Here is a 20,416-nt window from a genome sequence, read left to right on the forward strand (position 1 = left end):
AAGACGAAAAGAAATAATGTGTGTATACTGCTTAGCCCAGTGATGCATACATATTGCTTAGCCCAGTCAATGTGCAATAATTTGTAACCCACATGCATATTTATTCCAGAAGGAAGCGACTCAAAGAACAAGTAGCTATTTGTCTACTGGTTTACTTTTAGCTGTTAAAAGTAAAGTGCTTTATGTAATTCCTGGCTGAGGCCCCCTTGGCTCTGCTTCTCCCAGAATTCTTATTTTTAAACCTCCTTTCCTTTCTCTGATGGCAGGTATGTCATCCTGCCTACATTTACATGAGATAATGCATGAAATGCATTTGGGATACTGCTTAGCCTGAAGTAAATTCTCAGTGAAGTGTAGATGTTATTAATACCATTATCATCCATTTGCAGGGTTTGGCTTCCTTTTTGGAGAAAGCTTATAGATCTGATTTTTTCCTGCCACCTGTCTGCAAATGATAGAGCTCACACAGATCCTCTAATACTCTCACAGGTTCATACAACTACCCCTCAAAACTCCAGTGAGACCTTACAGAGGCATCAAACGTTTCAACATTCACCTGAGTCACCTTTCCTACTGCCTGCTCCTCTTTCTGATAACTGACTGGCCCTCTGGTTTCCCCTTCAGGGGGTTATCTTGAAACAATTGGTGTCTTTGTATGAGTTTCTTTCATAGCTCCTTGCCTTGAACCTTGGTGAAATCCCAACCTGGTACCTGTTTCCCAAATTCAATCTCTGGCTACTCCATTTACTCCAAGGAATTGTAGCTTTGGAAGTAGTACAGTGATTCAAATTGAGCCCCAAACCATTAAACAGAGAGTATAGTTTCAGCCATTCATTATCTTGGATCAGTGTCTTGTATCTGGCACAAGAACTCAAATCCTCTCTGAGAGAAAAATCCCACACAGAATTATAATTATTGTCACAAGCAAGGTATCAACCTACGTAAAAACCTACTTATTAGATCTCTGTTTTTTTTTTTTTTTTTTCCAGCGGGAGATATTCCTGGAGAGTTTACTTAAGGCTCACATTCATACAAATGACGGCTAAGATGCAACGTGGCAGCTTAAGAGTACAGTAAGTGAGCACATCTGTTCTGACAATCTCATCACATTCACCTTGATACAATTGAGAGACGTGGGATATGCAAGACAGGAGAACACTGCAGATGTGGGAGAAGAAGGAGACAAGACCAAAAAACTTAGCATTTCAGAGGGGACAAACCAAGAGAGATGATGGAAAGGCTAGATTTTAGGGGAAAGGGGGACAGGGAGGGGAAGGAGGATGGAAGGGAGAGAGAGGTAAGACAGGATCTGACTGCATATTATGAAAGAGAAGAAGAAAAACAGGAATAGGACCTAAAGTTTTTAAATATTTCATTAAAGGTTCACTACCTACAAGTAGTTTGTATTTTTTTTTCTTTCCCTATGGATGTCAAATACAAGATTTAAGGTAGATTTAATATCCTAATTTAAAGAGAGAAAGGATGCAGCATAAAGGAAAGGTTATAGGTGGCTGTGGGAGTTACTGAGTTTAATTTGAGCTTCATGTTTATACATGTTGTTATTCCTAGGCTTTTCGGAAAACATATGCAATGAAATTCCTGTACAGCACTTTTGCTAACTGTCGCTTCCCTTTCTGTTTGTATCTTCCCTCTTCTTCCTTTTTAACTGTGTTTACACAAAGTAGGCTCTAATTTCTGCCTGGAGCAACCCAATTCTCTGCCTCGGCTACATTTTGAAAAACATGGACTAGGTGGAGGGTTGTCGTGATACCCTGGAAAGCCCATCCACACATTCCCTCCCTAAACTCAACTGACCAGATGCCTAATGGGAAAGCAGGGAAAAGGAATTCATTGATATAGTTCAATATGTGACTGTTAAAATTCTCTCTCCAGAAGAGCATAAGTTTTTGATAAGAGGTCAGAAAACAAGATTAAGAAGACAAAAATTTTACATTTCACATATTTCTCAATACCAAGTGTTTGGTCTAAGTGGTCAAATATTTAGAAAGATAAAGAAAATGAATTAGGAGGTGGGGCCAAGGTGGCAGAATAGCCAGACACTTCTTGCGATCCCTCTTACAACAAAGAACCAAAAAAACAAGTGAAACAATTATATTTATGACAAGCTAGGAGCCCTGAATATCAAAGGCAAAGTTAGAAAACAGACTGAGTGGTAGGGGGAGGGAGAGATGGCTCAGAAGCAGGGAAGAGTTACCGGACCTGAATCGCCGGGATTCCCTCAGGCACCATTCCTGGGAGCGGCTGCAGCAGGCTAGAGGTAGCCTTTGGCTGCAGTTTGTTCAGGGAGAAGCAGCCAGCCACACAGCCTACTCACACCTCCAGAAACAGAGAATAATGGCGCTCTCGGCAAAAACTAAGCACTTGTGTATATTTTACCGTGTCTCCAAATCTCAAGCCGGCTTCAGTGGCTGTAGATTTCTCTGGGCCTGAGATAGGCTGTGTTGAGCGCCTTGAGCCATCCTCCCAGCCTTGGAGTAGGAATAAATTCACATTGGGGGAAAAGATAAGTTGCCAGCTCCACTAACCGGGGGAGCTCAGGACAGAAGTGGCTTCCGTCCAGACATAAACAGTCTGTGGACTTGGTATAACTTTCTCCCCTGCATGGACCCGTGTGGTCCTATTTCAGAAGAACAGGCACTTATTGGCAGATTGCAACTGTTTCAGCTGTGTGATGAAGAGGTGGGTGTTTGATATTTCACACCATTTGCCTATTAAATAGGGTCATCACCTACCCTCATCCGGGGCATAAGGACTGGTGGCTCCCCTCAGGTAGCCCAGCCACCTGCGACAGGGGTCAAAGGAAAACTGGTACCTACCAGTCCCTACAAACAAAAGCATTGGGTGCCCATGGTTTGTCTGTAGAACCCACCCACCTGTACACTATAGGGAATTGGGACCCGCTTTCCTGTCAGACATTTGGGGGATGTTTCTCAGCTCCCTGCCTAGTTCAGAGTGTGACCTCCTGCTGCAACCAGATACCGGTACCTACACCAATCACCCCTGCTCCTCTAAGACTGTAGGACAGAGCCTGTACCACATATTGATGATCACCTACCTGGACACTTAAGCTGAATTCATACAAGAAAAGTGAATGGGCTCCTAGACTAATATACTGATAACAGCTCTAGCCATCTGGTGACAGGATGTCAGAGCTTCAAAGGTGAAAATAATCAAGATAGCTCACTCAAACAATCCATTTGGGCATACCAAAACAAAACAAAGCAAGAGGCTATGATACAGTAAGCAAATATAAAATAAATTAATATAATAACTTAAAGACGGCTCAGAGGCAACAGTCAATATCAATTCACATAAAGAAACAGACCATGATCCCCTCAACAAGCTCTCAAAACAAAGAATCAATGGGTCTTCTGGATGAAGGTGCCTTCCTGGAATTATTGGATGCAGAATTCAAAAGATTAATATACAGAACTCTTCAAGACATCAGGAATGAAATTAGGAAGGAGATCAGGCAATACACAGAAAAAGCCAAGGAACACACTGATAAAGTGGTTGAAGAAACTAAAAAGGTTATTCAAGAACATGATGAAAAATTTCATAAATTGCAAGAATCCATAGAGAGACAGCAATCTGAAATTCAGAAGATTAACAATAAAATTACAGAATTAGACAAGTCCGGCCCACTGCTGTTGAGTCTCAACAGAAAGTCAGAGGAGCTGCTTTGAGCAACTGGAAGGCAGAATTGGTGAGTTTGAAGATAAAGAACTTGGAACCAATATATTTGAAGAAAAATCAGGTAAAAGAATTAAAAAAAATGAAGAAACCTTAAGAATCATGTGGGACTCTATCAAGAGAAATAACCTACAAGTGATTGGAGTACCAGAACAGTGAGGGACGACAGAAATACAGAGAGAACTGTTGAAGATTTGTTGGCAGAAAACTTCCCTGATATGGTGAAAGATGAGAAGATATCTATCCAAGATGCTCATCAAACTCCACATAAGGTAGATCTTAAAAGAAAGTCACCAAGACATATTATAATCAAACTTGCCAAAACCAAAGATAAAGAGAGAATTTTAAGAGCAGCTAGGGATAAACGAAAAGTCACCTACAAAGGAGAGTCAATAAGAATAAGCTCGGACTACTTGGCAGAGACCATGCAGGCCAGAAGGCAATGGGATGACATATTTAAGAAATTGAAGGAAAAAAATTGACTGCCAAGAATCACATATCCAGCAAAACTGTCTTTCAAATATGAAGATGAAATTAGGACATTTCCAGACAAACAGAAGTTTAGGGAGTTCGTAAAAATCAAACCAAAACTACAAGAAATACTAAAGTGAGTTCTTTGGTTAGAAAATCAATAATATCAGGTATCAACCCAAGACTAGTACGCTGGACAGAGCAATCAGATGTCAGCCCAGACAGGGAAGTCCCAAAAATAAATCAAGATAAAAAAACACTCACAACAAGGTAACAGCGATATTATTGTCTCGAAGAAGACAACATCAAAACGATACGGAGGGAATAAAAAATGTAGTCATAGATCTTTCATATGGAGAGGAAGATAAGGTGATATAAAGAAATAAAAGTTAGGTTTAAACTTAGGAAAATAGGGGTAAATACTAAGGTAACCACAAAGGAGACTAACTATCCTATTCATCAAAATAAAATACAAGAAAAATAGAGAGACTCAGCAGAAACAAAATCAACTACAACGAATAAGAGAAAAGATAATATATAAAGATAAACTACTCAGTAGAAAAAAATTAAGTGGGAAAAAGAAACTGTCAACAACACACAAAAGAAGACTTTGAAATGACAGCACCAAACTTATACCTATCTATAATTATGTTAAATGTAAATGGACTAAATGCACCAATAAAGAGATAGAGAGTGGCAGAATGTATTAAAAAAAAAAAAAACCATCCATGTATATACTGCCTAAAGAGACACACCTTAGACTTAGAGACCAAACAAAGTATAACTCAAAGGATGGAAAAAAAATATATCAAACAAAGAACAATCAAAAATAGCAAGAGTAGCAGTATTAATTTTGGACAAAATAGACTTTAAAGATAAATCCACCAAAAAGGACAAGGAAGGACACTATATAATGATTAAAAGGACAATATACCAGGAGGATAAAACCATATTAAATGTTTCTGCACCCAATGACAGGGCGGCAAGATACATAAAACAAACTATCAGCATTGAAAAGTGAGATAGACAGCTCCACAATTATAGTAGGAGACTTCAACACACCACTTTGGGTGAAGGACAGGACATCCAGAAAGAAGCTCAATAAAGACACGGAAGATCTAAATGCCACAAACAACCACCTTAACCTCATAGACATATACAGAACACTCCACCCATTAGCAGTCAAGTATACTTTCTCTTCCAGTGCACGTGGAACATTCTCTAGAATAGACCACGTATTAGGTCGTAAAGCAAGCCTTAGCAGAATCCAAAACATCAAAATAGTACAAAGCATCTTCTCTTACCATAAAAGTAGAAATTAATAACAGAAAAAGCAGGGAAAATAAAACACTTGGAAGTTGAACAATACCCTGCTCAAAAACGACTGGGTTATAGAAGACATTAAGGATGGAACAAAGAAATTCATAGAATCTGATGAGAATAAAAACACTTCCTATCAGAACCATTGGGACACAGCAAAAGCAGTGCTCAGAGGTCAATTTATATTAGAAAATGCACACATACAAAAAGAAGAAAGGTCCAAAATCAAAGAATTATCCCTACAACTTGAAGAAAGAGAAAGAGAGCAACAAAAGAAATCCTCAGGCACCAGAAGAAAGCAAATAATAAAAATTAGAGCAGAGTTAAATGAAATAGAAAACGGAAAAACAATTGAAAGAATTAACAAGACCAAAAGCTGGCTCTTTAAAAAAATTAACAAAATTGATAAACCATTGGCCAAACTGACAAAAGAAAAACAGGTGAGGAAGCAAATAACCTCAATAAGAAATGAGAGCGGCGATATTACAACAGACCCAACTGAAATTAAAAGAATTGTGTCAGATTACTATGAAAAATCGTACTCTACAAATCTGAAAAACTAGAAGAAATGCATGAACTCCTAGAAACACACTACCTACCTAAACTAACACAGAGTAGAGCAACTAAATAGATCCATAACAAAAGAAGAGATTGAAAAGGTAATCAAAAAAACTCCCAACAAAAAAAGGCCTGGCTTGGAAGGCTTCACTGCAGAGTTCTACCAAATTTCCAGGGAAGAGTTAACACCACTACTACTAAAGGTATTTCAGAGCATAGAAAAGGACGGAACACTCCCAAACTCATTCAATGAAGCCACCATACCCCTGATACCAAAAGCAGGAAAAGACACCACAAAAAAAGAAAATTACAGACCTATATCTCTCATGAACTTAGATGCAAAAATCCTCAATAAAATTCTAGCCAATACAATTCAACAACACATCAAAAAAAAATACTTCACCATGATCAAGTGGGATTTATATGCAGAGACGGTCCAACAGTAGAAAAACTATTAAGGTAATCCATCACATACATAAAACAAAAGACAAGAATCACATGATTTTATCAATTGATGCAGAAAAGGCATTTTACAAAGTTTAACACCCATTCATGATAAAAACTCTCAGCAAAATAGGATAGAAGGAAAATTCCTCATCATAATAAAGTGCATTTATACAAAGCCAATAGCCAGCATCATCCTAAATGGAGAGAGCCTGAAAGCATTCCCCTTGAGATCGGGAACCAGACAAGGATGCCCTTTATCACCACTCTTATTCAACATTGTGCTGGAGGTCCTAGCCAGAGCAATTAGGCTGGATAAAGAAACAAAGGGCATCCAGATTGGTGAGGAAGAAGTAAAAGTATCCCTATTTGCAGACGACAGGATCTTTTACACAGAAAACCCAAAAGAATCCTCAAGAAAGCTACTGAAACTAATAGAAGAGTTCAGCAGACTATCAGGATACAAGATAAACATACAAAACTCAGTTGGATTCCTCTACACCAACAAAAACAACATCGAGGAGGAAAACACCAAATCAATGCCATTTACAGTAGCCCCCAAGAAGATAAAATACTTAGGAATAAACCTTACCAGAGATGTAAAAGACCTATACAAAGAAAACAACAAGACACTACCGAAAGAAACCAAAAAAAAAAAAAAAAAAGAGACCTACATAATTTGAAAAACATACCTTGCTCGTGGATAGGAAGACTTGACATTATAAAAATGTTTATTCTACCAAAAGCGATTTATAGATACAACGCAATTCCGATTCAAATACCAAGGACATTTTTTAATGAGATGGAGAAACAAATCACCAACTTCATATGGAAGGGGAAGTGGCCCCGGGTAAATAAAAAAAAATAAATAAAGCTTACTGAAAAAGAAGAACAAAGTAGGAGGCCTTACTTTACCTGATTTTAGAACCTATTATACTGCCACAGTAGTCAAAACAGCCTGGTACTAGTACAACAACAGATAAGTAGACTAATGGAACAGAATTGAGAATCAAGACCTAAATCCATCCACATATGAGCAGCTGATATTTGACAAAGGCTCAAAGTCAGTTAAATGGGGAAAAGACAAATGGTGCTGGCATAACTGGATATCCATCTGCAAAAAATGAAACAAGACCCATAGCTCACACCATGCAAAAAAACTAACTCAAAATGGATCAAAGACCTAAATATAAAATCTAAAACAATAAAGATCATGAAAGAAAAATTAGGGACAACATTAGGAGCCCTAATACATGGCATAAACAGTATACAAAACATTACTAACAATGCAAAAGAGAAACTAGATAACTGGGAGCTCCTAAAAATCAAACACCTATGCTCACCCAAAGACTTCACCAAAAGAATAAAAAGTTTACCTATAGACTGGGAAAAAGTTTTTAGCTAGGACATTTCAGATCAGCGTCTGATTTCTAAAATCTACATGATACTGCAAAAACTCAACTACAAAAAGACAAATAACCCATTTAAAAAATGGGTACAGGATATGAATGGCACTTCACTAAAGAAGGCATTCAGTCAGCTAACAGATAGGTGAGGAAATGCTCACGATCATTAGCCATTAGAGAAATGCAAATCAAGACTACAATAAGAGTTCATCTCACTCCAACAAGGCTGGAATTAATCCAAAAAACACAAAATAGTAAATGTTGGAGAGGTTGTGGAGAGATTGGAACACTTATACACTGCTGGTGGGAATGTAAAATGGTAAAACCACTTTGGAAATCGATTTGGTGCTTCCTTTAAAAATTAAAAATAGAATTCCCCTACGATTCAGCAATCCCACTCCTTGGAAATTATCCTAGAGAAATAAGAGCCTTTACATGAACAGATATATGCACACCCATGATCACTGCAGCACTGTTTACAATAGCAAAAAGATGGAAGCAACCAAGGTGCCCATCAACGGATGAATGGATAAATTTGTGGTATAGTCACACAATGGAATATTACTTATCGATAAAGAACGAAGATGAATCTGTGAAACATTTCATAACATGGAGGAATCTGGAAAGCATTACTCTGAGTGAAATTAGTCAGTTGCAAAAGGACAAATATTGTATAAGACCACTGTTATAAGAACTCGAGAAATAGTTTAAACAGAGAAGAAAATATTCTTTGATGGTTACAGGATGGGGGAGGGAGGGAGAGAGGAAGAGGGGTTTTCACCAATTAGGTAGTAGATAAGAATTATTTTAGGTGAAGGGAAAGACAACACAATACAGGCAAGGTCAGCACAACTGGACTGAACTAAAAGCAAAGAAGTTTTCTGAATAAACTGGTCACTTCAAAGGCCAGCGTAGCAGGGGCAGGGGTTTGGGGAGCATGGTTTCAGGGGACATCGAAGTCGACTGGCATAATAACATCCATTAAGAAAACATTCTGCACACCACTTTGGAGAGTGGCTTCTGGGGTCTTAAACGCTAGCAAGTGGCCATCGAAGATGCATCAATTGGTCTCAACCCACCTGGAGCAAAGGAGAATGAAGAACATCAAAGATACAAGGTAATTATGAGCCCAAGAGACAGAAAGGACCACATAAACCAGAGAGTACATCAGCCTGAGACCAGAAGAACTAGATGGTGCCTGGCTATGACTGATGGCTGCCCTGACAGAGAACACAACATAGAACCCCTGAGGGAGCATGAGAGCAGTGGGATGCAGACCTCAAATTCTCGTAAAAAGACCAGACTTAATGGTCTGACTGAAACTAGAAGGACCTCAGAGGTCATGGTCCCCAAACCTTCTGTTGGCCCAAGACGGGAACCGTTCCTGAAGCCAACTCTTCAGACAGGGATTGGACTGGACGGTGGGATAGAAAATGATACTGGTGAAGAATGAGCCTCTTGGATCAAGCAGACACATTAGACTACGTTGGCATCTCCCATCTGGAAGGGAGGTGAGAGGGCAGAGGGTGTCAGAAGCTGGCTGAATGTACATGAAAAGAGAGAGTGGAGGGAAGGAGTGTGCTGTTTCATTAGGGTAGAGCAATTAGGAGTATATAGCAAGGTATGTATAAATTTTTGTATGAGAGACTGACTCGATTTGTAAACTTTCACTTAAAGCACAATAAAAATTAAAGAAAAAAGAAAATGAATTAAAAGAAATTTACATTTCATGAGAGCATTCACAACACCCGTGGGAAAGTTTTTACCCCAGCTCCCACACTTTATTTAATCAACCCCTGACAGTTACTTCTAGTTTTCACTAGTATAAATAATTAGTGATATGAATGACCTTACGTAGACATCTCTCTACACAACTCAGATAAATTTCTTAGAAATCAATAGGTAAGAAATTGCTAATATATATTGCAAATTGTACCTTAGAAAAGTTGTATCAATTCACTGTCCTATCAACCATGTATGAGAATAAAGAGACCTGGGACTTAAAGATACAAGGATCATGTACCATTGATTTCCCCAGCACAATCTTCTCCATTCTTTTGAAATGCATCAGACAAAGGGTCCACTTGTGAATACCTAAGTTTTATTTAAAAATATTCACTTTCTCCTCTGCCACTTCCATGGAAAGAGTATACTTCACCACCCCTTGACTTTGGGCTTGACCTTGTGACTTGCTTTGGCCAATGGGATGTCAGTCAATTTCATAAGCAGGAGCTTATTTTTTCCTGATTGTGCAGCTCTGTTCTTCCTTTTGGAGCCCTAGTGGTGCAGTGGTTAAGAGCTTGGCTGGTAACCAGAAGGTCAGGAGTTCGAATCCACCAGCCATTCCTCGGAAACCCTATGGGGCAGTTCTACTCTGTTCTATAGTTCTACTCTGTCACTATGAGTTGGAATTGGCTCAACAGCACCAGGTTTGGTTTTCTTTTCTTCTTCCTTTGCCAAATCAGGAAATAAGCTTCCCTTGGATAGTCTTTTAGTGCAAGGAGGATTAAAGACACAAGGGGCAAACCTGAGTCTTACCTGCACTTTGAGCTGCCCAGCCAAGTCCAGCCAAGATCAGCCACATATAAGCGAAATCAACACCTTAATGTTGTGTGCCATTGACATTTAGTGGTTGTATAAACCAAAAGACCAAACCTACTGCCGTCGAGTCCATTCCAACTCATATTGACCCTATAGGACAGGGTAGAACAGCACCATATGGTTTCCAAGCAGCGCCTGGTAGATTTGAACTGCCTACCTTTTGATTAGTAGCCGTAGCTCTTAACCACTATGCCATCAGGGTTTCCAGTGGTTGTATATTACGCAGCAATAGCCGACTGATACTCTGCCTATTGACAACACCTGAGAGAAAGGAAAACTGACCAGTTGTGGAACATATACAGTGTCTTGGGCAGGTATGGAAACCCTGGTGGCATAGTGGTTAACCAAAAGGTTAACCAAAAGGTCCACAGTTTGAATCCACCAGGCTCTCCTTGGAAACTCTATGGGGCAGTTCTACTCTGTCCCATAGGGTTGCTATGAGTCGGAATTGACTTCACGGCAGTAAGTTTTTTTTGAGGGGGGAGGTATGCTCTATTCCTGGCTCTTTTTGGGTAAATGATTGCTCCTTAATTTCCAGATGTCAGCTAATGAGATAAAGTTATCACTATCTTTTTTTTTTTTTTATCATCCTAGTTGTGCCATTTCAGTCTTACATGTTTTTCCTTTTTTTCTTTCTCTTTGTTCTAGACCTCAGCCCCAGTCTAGTGCAAGAGGCTAATAGAGTGTAGAACAATGTTTGGTCTCTAAAATATCAAAAATAATGAAAAAAGGAAAACAATTATTCTCAGAGCCAGTCACAGACACTCATGGGGAACATCCTTTTACCCCACAGTGCAGTAAAATCATCAACAAAGCCTAAACTAAGGAAACATGACTATAATAGAGAAGCTATGGCATAGTTTCTTAAGCATTTAATAAAAAAGCACAACTTTATAAGAAAAAAAAGAAACAAAACAGCAAAACAATACAACAACGATGAACAACATACAGCTTAATAAACTCTTATTGGATAAATGGAGGGTTCCACACACTTCATATTGGGAACTGCTCAAGACTCTGACATTATTTTAGGGACAAATTTTCGGAATTTTCAACATTTCATGAGCTCATAAAGCATCTGCAAGACAGTCCCATGGGTAATGATATCAAAGTTGTAGCAGCTTCATTCACTCATTCATTCACTGTTTATTGAGAGCTGACTATGTGCCAGGAGTCATGTTAAAGATGAGGGATACAAAGATTAAAAAAATACGCTCCGTGTATTCAATAAGTTCACAACTTCAGAAGTCTCGTAACAGAGCTATGGACAAGGTGATACCTAAGGAGAGAAAAAAGGGGTAAAGCCAGGGTCCTCTCTCAAACCATATTTTACCTAGCTTATCATTTCATTTTTCTTCCTGGTTTCTTCCTGCTAAGCCATTGCTTCTTCAATTTCTTATGCTGTCATTCCAGTTTTCCTACTCCCAAATAACCCATCTTCTTTTTTTTTTTTTATAAATTGTTTACATCTTCTGTGGCCCTCCTGGTGGAAAGCTCTGCACCAGCCCCCATCCCTTACTTTTTAGCCCAAATTCTGGTTTCTTTCTCTAGTAGGTTTATAGGCTTTGTGATCCTCTACATAAAATTTGCAGGCATTTTGAAAGATTGCAATGGATTTTTGTTCTCTACAGACATGACTTAAAGCAAAACCCATTTAGAAGTAGCTAAAAGAACTTATCATCTTACTACCTCTCTGAGGCAAGAGTGGGTTATTTTCATCATATTAATCTAGATTTCAGACATGCTATCAGTGTGGGGATCCATGCTGGTACATTCAACGGAGAAGAAATCAACTCATCGGCTCTGCTTCTTCCTCAATAAGGAGCTCTTATTCTGCAGCAAAATTCAAGATAATTATTTGGCTCTGTTTTCCCTAACAATGATCCCAAGATCTTGAAACTCTTAAGAGGAAACTGATTAATGACTTTCTCATTGGTTAAAAAAGGTCAAAGACAGGTGTCTTTTCATTGATTGTGTAGAACTTGTTGTTGTTGGGTGCCATCGAGTCAATTTAGACTCATAGCATCTCCCATGGGACAGAGTAGAACTGCCCCATAGGATCTTCTTGGCTGTGATCTGTATGGGAGCAGATCGCCAGGTCTTTCTCCCATGGACCTCTGGGAGAGTTCAAATTGCCAACCTTTTGGTTGGCAGCCAAGCGCTTAACCATTGTACTACCACAGCCTCCATGTAAAACTTATTTTTTGGCATATATGAAACAATGGTTTCCAAACCTGGCATATGATCAGGATCATCTGGAAAACTTTTTGTAAATAAGGGTTCCGAGGCTCTTCTTTTGGAGATTACAATGGCTACATAGTGGATTCAGAAAATCTGTATTATTGCCAGTAAGTCCCTCAGATGATTTTGATAATCAATATGATTAGAGAATCACTACTTTAGAGAATCTTTTCAGAAAACACAATAACTATTGAGACATTCAATCCTCACATTTAAAAAATTATCTTCCTTTAACTTTGAGTCAGGATAGTGACGATGATTCTTGTTCATTAGACCAAAGTGATGGTGGGAAATTTAGGGTTACAGACTCCCAAGCTCCAAGTTCTTGGGTTCAACAAATCTCATAGTGATATATTTCGATTTTTGTCTTCCATTCATATGTGTATGTATGAAGTCCTGAGGAGGGCTTCATGCTGGACACCACCCATGTGTCATTAAGAGTGCTGTCACTTGATAGCTTAAAGAACCTCTTATCCAGTGTAGATAATGGTGCTTGCTGTTCCCAGTTCTCACCCCCAGATTGCCAAGTATTACAACTTTGGTTGCCCTCTAAAGGTTGTCTTGCTCTTAAGGTTATAGTTACTCCTGTCAAGGAATCTAGATCAACACTCAATGACTGGGTGGAGGAATCCATCCTTGACTTCTAGTACTTCTTTTTCTGAAAATTTTATCAGCCCCTATGGATTAAGATACTGATGCACTGATCCACTAAGCATCCCTTGATATAGGGCCCATTCCCCTTCTTGCAGGTGTCTGGGCCTTAATAAAAGGAACCTAGCTCTAAGCTAGCTAAACATGTCACTTCTAGGCATACTGTTACAAACAGTGCCTTATTTACTAAGGCCCATGACAGCCTGCCCTGAAACAGCATAGGTACCAGGGTGAGCCTCCAGAGCCTTGTGGCTTCTTTTGGAGACTCTCTCTCTCACACACATACACAAACATAAAAAAGTGAAGAGTTGGGGCAGGGAGGGAAGAAGCATTATCAAAACAGAATAAAAGAATTTCATGGTCTGTCCAATATGGAATCTATGATTTTTAGGCAATGTGCACCTGTGAACAGGTACTGTTTCAATCACGGAAGAAGTATGTTCTCAAAAGATTTACTAGATCTGAGAAGATTAACACATCTAAAATAATATTAAACCATAAAAGGCAGAGTATAATGAAGGGCTAGACTGTGTGGAAAAGACTATAACAAAATGCTTTAGGATCCTGTAGCATTGTTCTGCCTGTTTCCATTTCCTTAAATCATCAAATGAAACCCTGGTGGCGTAGTGGCTAAGTGCTATGGCTGCTAACCAAACGGTCAGCAGTTCAAATCGTCCAGGTGCTCCTTGCAACTCTATGGGGCAGTTCTACTCTGTCCTATGGGGTCACTATGAGTCGGAATCCACTCGACGGCACTGGGTTTTTATATCATCAAAAGTAAAGCCAAATAAGCCTCCACCACAGAAAACAATGGAAACTTCCTTGGTTGGATTATGCCACTTGACTAAAATGTCATCCTTATTCTGCTAGGGCTTTTTTAACTTTTTTTTTTAAATTTCTTCTCTTTTTATTGTATTTTTTAACCTAGCAGCTAAGCATAATAAATGTGGAACAGCTAAATAGGCAAGTGGGAAAGCTCTGTCTCTTATTTTAGAGCTTGACGAGATGTGTTAGCTTTTAAATTTTGAGCTCTGTAGGCTGTCAGGCACTTCAGAGCAGGGCTGGCATCTATCTTTATGATACTGGGTGCACAAGCATCCTATTTGGATGAATTCATCCTTTGTTTCATGTTTTTTTTTTTTTTAATTGAGTTTGTCATGTTTCCAAAAAGTTCCTTTCAAAGAGACAAAATGTCCTCTGATTTTATTTTGCAGATCTGGGCACCCTGATCCAGAGCAACATGCTGCTGCCTGCAGAGGGGCCTCCTGCGTCGGCTTGTGTGTGGTCAGGCTTCCGAATGTGCCCATCAGCTGGGAGGTGATCGTTGCCTTTCCCCAGGCCCAGGGACAAAGCAATGGGAATGTATATTTCGTGTAGTCCCATGTGCTAGTTGTCATCGCCACCTGAAGCTCTGAATGCCCACATTCTTGGTGTTGGTTGCCTATTGGAATCACTTGGAGAAGCTTAAAAAAATATCGAAGCCAGGGACCCACCCCTGAGATTCTGATTTAATTCATTTTGTGGTTGGTCTGGGTGTCGAATCTTTAAAGGCTCCCCGGGCAATTCTAAATATACAGCCAAGGTTGAGCAACTCTGGGGAGACGTGGGATTGAGCACTGTCTGTATTATGGGAATTATAAAGGAGGTGAGGCTAAAATATGACAACTTTTAAAAAAATCATGTGCCAGAATGTGCATAAATTGGCATTTCTCTTTTGGAATTGTCCTTAGAGTCCACTTCATATTTTCGTAAGCCTTTACTGTTGGGAGCAAAGTTTTGGGCTTTGGAGTAATATGAGTCTTGGAAATAGCCAAGTGATTGGGGTGGGGGTTCCACTGAATTGTTTTTAAACCCAGTAAAAGGTATGGCTATGAAGTAATGAGATTGTTTCCCTTTACTCCGCTCTCCACACCACTTACAATGTAAATCAGATTACATTATTTCCCCACTAAACCCTTCACTGTCTTCCCATTAGAGTGAAACCTAAAGTTCTCATCAAGGCCTCAGTGCCCATAAATGTGGATCCTTCCCTCCGCCTGACCTCATCTCCTACTGCTCTCTCCTTCAATACTCACAAGGCACACAGGTCCTTCTTTTTGTTCCTTGAACTCCCCAAATACCTTCCCACCTCAGGGCCTTTGAACTTGCTGTTCCCTTTGTCTGGGAAGCTCATTCCCTCAAATCTTTAAGTGAGCTCCTTCTTGTTATTCAGGTCTCAGTGCAAATGTCAAATCTTCAGGGAAGCTTTTCCCTCATACCTACCTAAAGTGGCCCTTCTATGTCTTCTCTAGTCATTCATAGTACCTAGCTTATTGTTTTCATGGAAGCTATTACTATCTGGGATTAACTTGTTTATTGATACACTTGTTTGTTGTCTATCTCTTCCTACCCCCATGGTATAAACTCCTTGAGAGCAGAATCCTGGTCTGTGTTGTTCATCATTGTATCTCAATACCTAGAATAGTGAGTGGCTGGTACAGGTTAAAAAAAAAAAAAGTTATCAAGTTGATTCCAACTCACGGTGATCGTATGTGTGCCAGAGTAGAACAGTGCTCCTTAGGGTTTTCAATGGGTGCAATCTTTCAGAAGTAGATCACCAGGCCTTTCTTCCAAGGTGCCGCTGGGTAAACTCAACCCTCCAAACTTTCGGCTTACAGCTGAGCATTTTAATCATTTGTGCCACCCAAGGATATCACAGTATATATTAGGCACACAATAAGTACTGTTGGAAGAAAGGAAGGGAGGGAGCCAAAGCAGAAGGGTAGGAAGGTAGGGAAGCTTGTAGGAAGGTAATGAGTAGTTGATAATCTCTACCCATTCCCAGCTTTCCAAATATGTACTCAGCCATTTGCAGTCTACCTTGCTTCTCTCCAGAGCCAATGGAATCTGAGTGAAATGTAAACCAGTATTTCTAGTAATAGCTGAGTTTGGAAATAGTCTTAATTACTCTTTCTTTTAGAGCTAGTGCTTAACTATTTCAGAGACATTTTGAGCAGCGGCGTCCTTGGGTAGAATCCCCCTATGAGGATTGGGGGAAGCAACAACCATCAGCAAGCTTTGGTCAAGTTCAAACATCAGACCTGACAGTAGAAAGTGGATCAAGGTACTGAAACATCTCAATAATCCATCCAGGGTATTGAGGATCTATATGGCCAAAATATATGCAAAGTTTTTGAAACAAGAGTTTAGAGAGAAAGAGGATATTCTGTGTGTGAAATGTAGCTATAGGAATGCATGGTGACAGTTACCATCTATCAAGTGTATAATACATGCCAGCACTGAGCCAGCACCTAATGTGGACTCTGAGGCTTAGAGGAGCACAGAAGGAGTTGGAGAAAGAAGAGTCCATGTAATTCAGCTGCACAAACCAAGGGCAGAATCAGTGCCTCTTATCTCTTCCGAGCAGTGGTTCTCAATCTTACTCACAAGGAGGACCAACTGATGAGAAGCTGCTATACCATAAAAGATGAAAGAAGCCCATAGATGAAAAGTTCCAAATGTCATGAGTGCACAGTGCTGGTTGTAAATTCAGTCCTCTCTCTTTCTCATAATAGACAGTCTTGAAGTACAGGAGAGAGCCACCATAGAGATGGTGGGTCCTCATTTGAGTGGAATGGCAAACTGTCTTTAGGGACTTCTATGAATAAGGTTCTATTTCCATTTGTTCAGAATAAGACACTGATGAAACTTTCTGATTCAATGGCCAGGACACCTGGTGCAATCTTGAGTCTCTTTTCAAATCCTGATACTTATGAATATTTAGATTTTCTCATATCAGTATAGTTTTACCTGGGAATCTTGACTACCCCACACATGTAGATGGTTCGGTAGGTCCTGCTGGTGATGATTTTTTTTTTAAATCATATTGCTTTGTATGAAAAGCAGCTTAGCACTGTACACTAGGTGGGAGCAATGGAATGCCAACCTCCCTAGGTCTAGAGAATCAACTGCCTGAAATCGTATTCCCACCTCCTCAATTTCCCCTTGGGTTCCTTCCCCCTGCTGGAAGAGGGGTTGGAGTGGGGGTTGTAGCAATATTTTATATTCCATTTGTTGCCTTCTGTTCTTGTCATCTTGGCTTTTCCATATGCCTTTATCAAGCACTGGGTATGCATATGGGTGAGCAAAGTGATGTGATTTTAGGTGTCCTGGAAAGGACAGTCTGCCAAGCACAGATTGCTACCAGCCTGTTTACTGTGGGTGCCTAAATCGCACAACTGATTAGTATTCCTTTGGTTTGCTTGTGATGTATGTTATCAGATTAGCTCAAATCTGTACATGGAGGAAATGGGGGTGTTGAGTTGGGAAGGGAGTGAAGAGAGATAGTTGATAAATGGGATATGGTCCTTGGAAGGGGCATGATAGAATAGCCCAAGAAGACTGAGCGTCTGAGATAACCAAAAAAACCCAAACCCGGTGCTGTTGAGTCGATTCTGACTCATAGCGACCCTATAGGACAGAGTAGAATTGCCCCATAGAGTTTCCAAGGACCGCGTGGTGGATTTGAACTGCCGACCCTTTGGTTAGCAGCCGTAGCACTTAACCACTACGTCACCAGAGTTTCCAGAGTCTGAAATAGGAGATGCTAACCATCAGCTCCCAGGAGTATATTAAGTCCTAGGCACACATGCATTGTCCCTTCTCCTTGGGGAAACGTCTCTTCCTCAACCCATCAGTTGGCTGTTGTTAACGCCATCCTTGATCTTCTTCTTACCTGCCTCTAAATGCACTCCAAAGGTGATCTCATCCATCCCCTTGGCTTCCAACACCACTTGGATATTAATGACTCTCAAAACTAAATGCCCAGCTCAGACTTCATCCCTGAACATCTCCTTTTGAAAGTCCCCAGAGACACCTCAGCCTCAACAGGTACAAAAGCAAACTGTTCATTTCTCTCCATTGTTCCTGTCCCCTACCCTATACCACCCAGGAAAACTTTCTTCTTCCACTTTATTTCCCACTTCTATGAAGAGCACCAACATACAATGAGGGGACCAACTCTAAACAGGTGTTTCTAGGGTGTAAACAGGATGTCAACACTCTCACCAAGTCATGGTGGCTTTACCTTTTCAAGTTCACCCTCATGCCACCAATATTATCGCTACTACTGAAGGCCAGCCCTTACCATTTCTTACCTGGAATCCTGATCATCTCATCTCTAGTTCTGTATCATTTTTTGAGTTTTTACTGTCTTTTCCATAATTTTTTCTAACTCATAATAATCTCGCTAAATACCTGTAATTACTCGGGCAATAAACAACAGACCTTACGTTTGGATCCAGGATTTACTGATTACAAAGCTTCTCTGTTTTCACTATTCATCTTCCAGTCTCATCTCCACATTCTTATCCATCCAGCTTGCCTCCTACTTCTCTGCCTTTGCAATCCATACTCACTTTCAATACTGAAGTTAGGAGTCAAATTTTTAAGACACCCTTTCAACTATGCATTCAACATGCCACAATCTATTTTACGTGCATCTTGTAGGCTTTTATTACCCTACAACACAACTGTGAGTACTATGAGGATAGAGACTGTACATATATATCAATTTTCTTTCCTCTTTCTAGCTATCTCTGCCTTCTTCTGAAAGGGGTTTAATGCTATGAAGATTAAAAATTCAGCCTTTTATCTTTGTATTCCCACTATAGTTCGTGACATATAGATAGTGGCAAGGAAAGGTTTTTTGAATGAATGAATGATATCAACAAAACTCTGTGAAGTAACAGCCAGGAATTATTAAAATCTCCATTTTAGAGAAGCAGAAAGTGAGGCTTGGGCAGGTTGGATGGACCTATACAAGGGCATAACATCCTAGTAGCCAAATCAGGAACTGTATATTTTTGTCTCCTAGACCAGTGAGAAGGAGCCCTTGTAGTGCAGTGGTTAAGTGCTTGGCTGCTAACCAAAAGGTCGGTGGTTTGAACTCACCAGCTGCTCCACAGGAGAAAGATGTGGCAGTCTACTTTCATTAAGATTTACAGCGTTGGAAACCTTATGGGGCAGTTCTACTCCGTGCCATAGGGTTGCTGTGAGTCAGAATCAACCCGATGGGAGTGCTTTTGTTTTTTGGTTTAATACAGTGAGACAAACCAGCATCACAACGTTTATGTTTTTTTGGTTGCTTCTACATCTTTTTTCATTTTATTTTAGTGGTCCTTTTTTTTTTTCTTTTCCTTTCTCTTCCTTTTACTATCAATTTACCCTCTCTGAATAAAAGCCCTAGGGCTATTCCTATGCCTCCTCCACATCTAACATATGTTGAAAATTTGGAAAGTGCAAAAGAGTATGAAAAAAATCGCTGAGAAAAGAAATACAGTATTGTCAAAATTGGTGATGTGTTTTTCTCCAGGTTTTGTTCTTTATGTAAATAAACATATGTTTTATGTTTTTATGAAATTGGGATTATATGATACATATTCTTTTAAAAAATGACAAGGTTTTTTTTTTCCTCAGGAATCTGTAATTTGGGCAGGCTTGGTAAAGATAGCTTATCTTTGCTCTACTTGCTATCAGCTGGGTGGCTTGAAAGATGAAGTCTGGAGTAATATGAAGGTTTACTCACATACCTCGAGACTGATGCTGACTGTCAGCTGAGACCTTGGGAAGCGCTGTGGCTGGAACACTGACATGGGAGCTTTCCATGTGGCTGGCTGGCCTTCTCACAGCAGAGTGGCTGGGTTTGAAGGGTGAATAGAGATATAAGAGAGAGAAGGGGAGAGAAAGAGAGAGAAGGAGAAAGAAAGGAACAGAGCAAGAGTAAGAGAGAAAGAGGGAGAGCCAGGTGGAAACTTTATTGCCTTTTCTAACTTGTTTTTGAAATCATGCAATATCGCTTCCACTGTGTTCTATTTTTGTTGAAGTGAGTCACTACGCTTGGCAGATATACAGGGAGAAGGAAGTTAGGCTTCACCTTTTGGGTGGGATGGATGTCAAATCTGAAGACACATTTTAAAACCACCACATCTCTTATTGCTCATTACTCAGCTTGGGTCCATGTTCTTAAATTC

General features: G+C 39.8%; 1 long non-coding RNA gene across 1 annotated transcript in view; it reads right to left on the reverse strand.

The window, feature by feature from the left end:
* The window catches only part of LOC126078688 (uncharacterized), a 155,410-nt gene extending 135,292 nt beyond the window's left edge, over positions 1-20,118 (reverse strand). Inside the window, exon 1 of the long non-coding RNA XR_007518134.1 lies at positions 19,976-20,118. This is a non-coding gene — a long non-coding RNA (uncharacterized LOC126078688). The remainder of the gene's footprint in view (positions 1-19,975) is intronic.
* Positions 20,119-20,416: the final 298 nt, after the last annotated feature.

Source organism: Elephas maximus, chromosome 7 (assembly GCF_024166365.1).
Source record: "Elephas maximus indicus isolate mEleMax1 chromosome 7, mEleMax1 primary haplotype, whole genome shotgun sequence".
NCBI lineage: Eukaryota > Metazoa > Chordata > Mammalia > Proboscidea > Elephantidae > Elephas > Elephas maximus.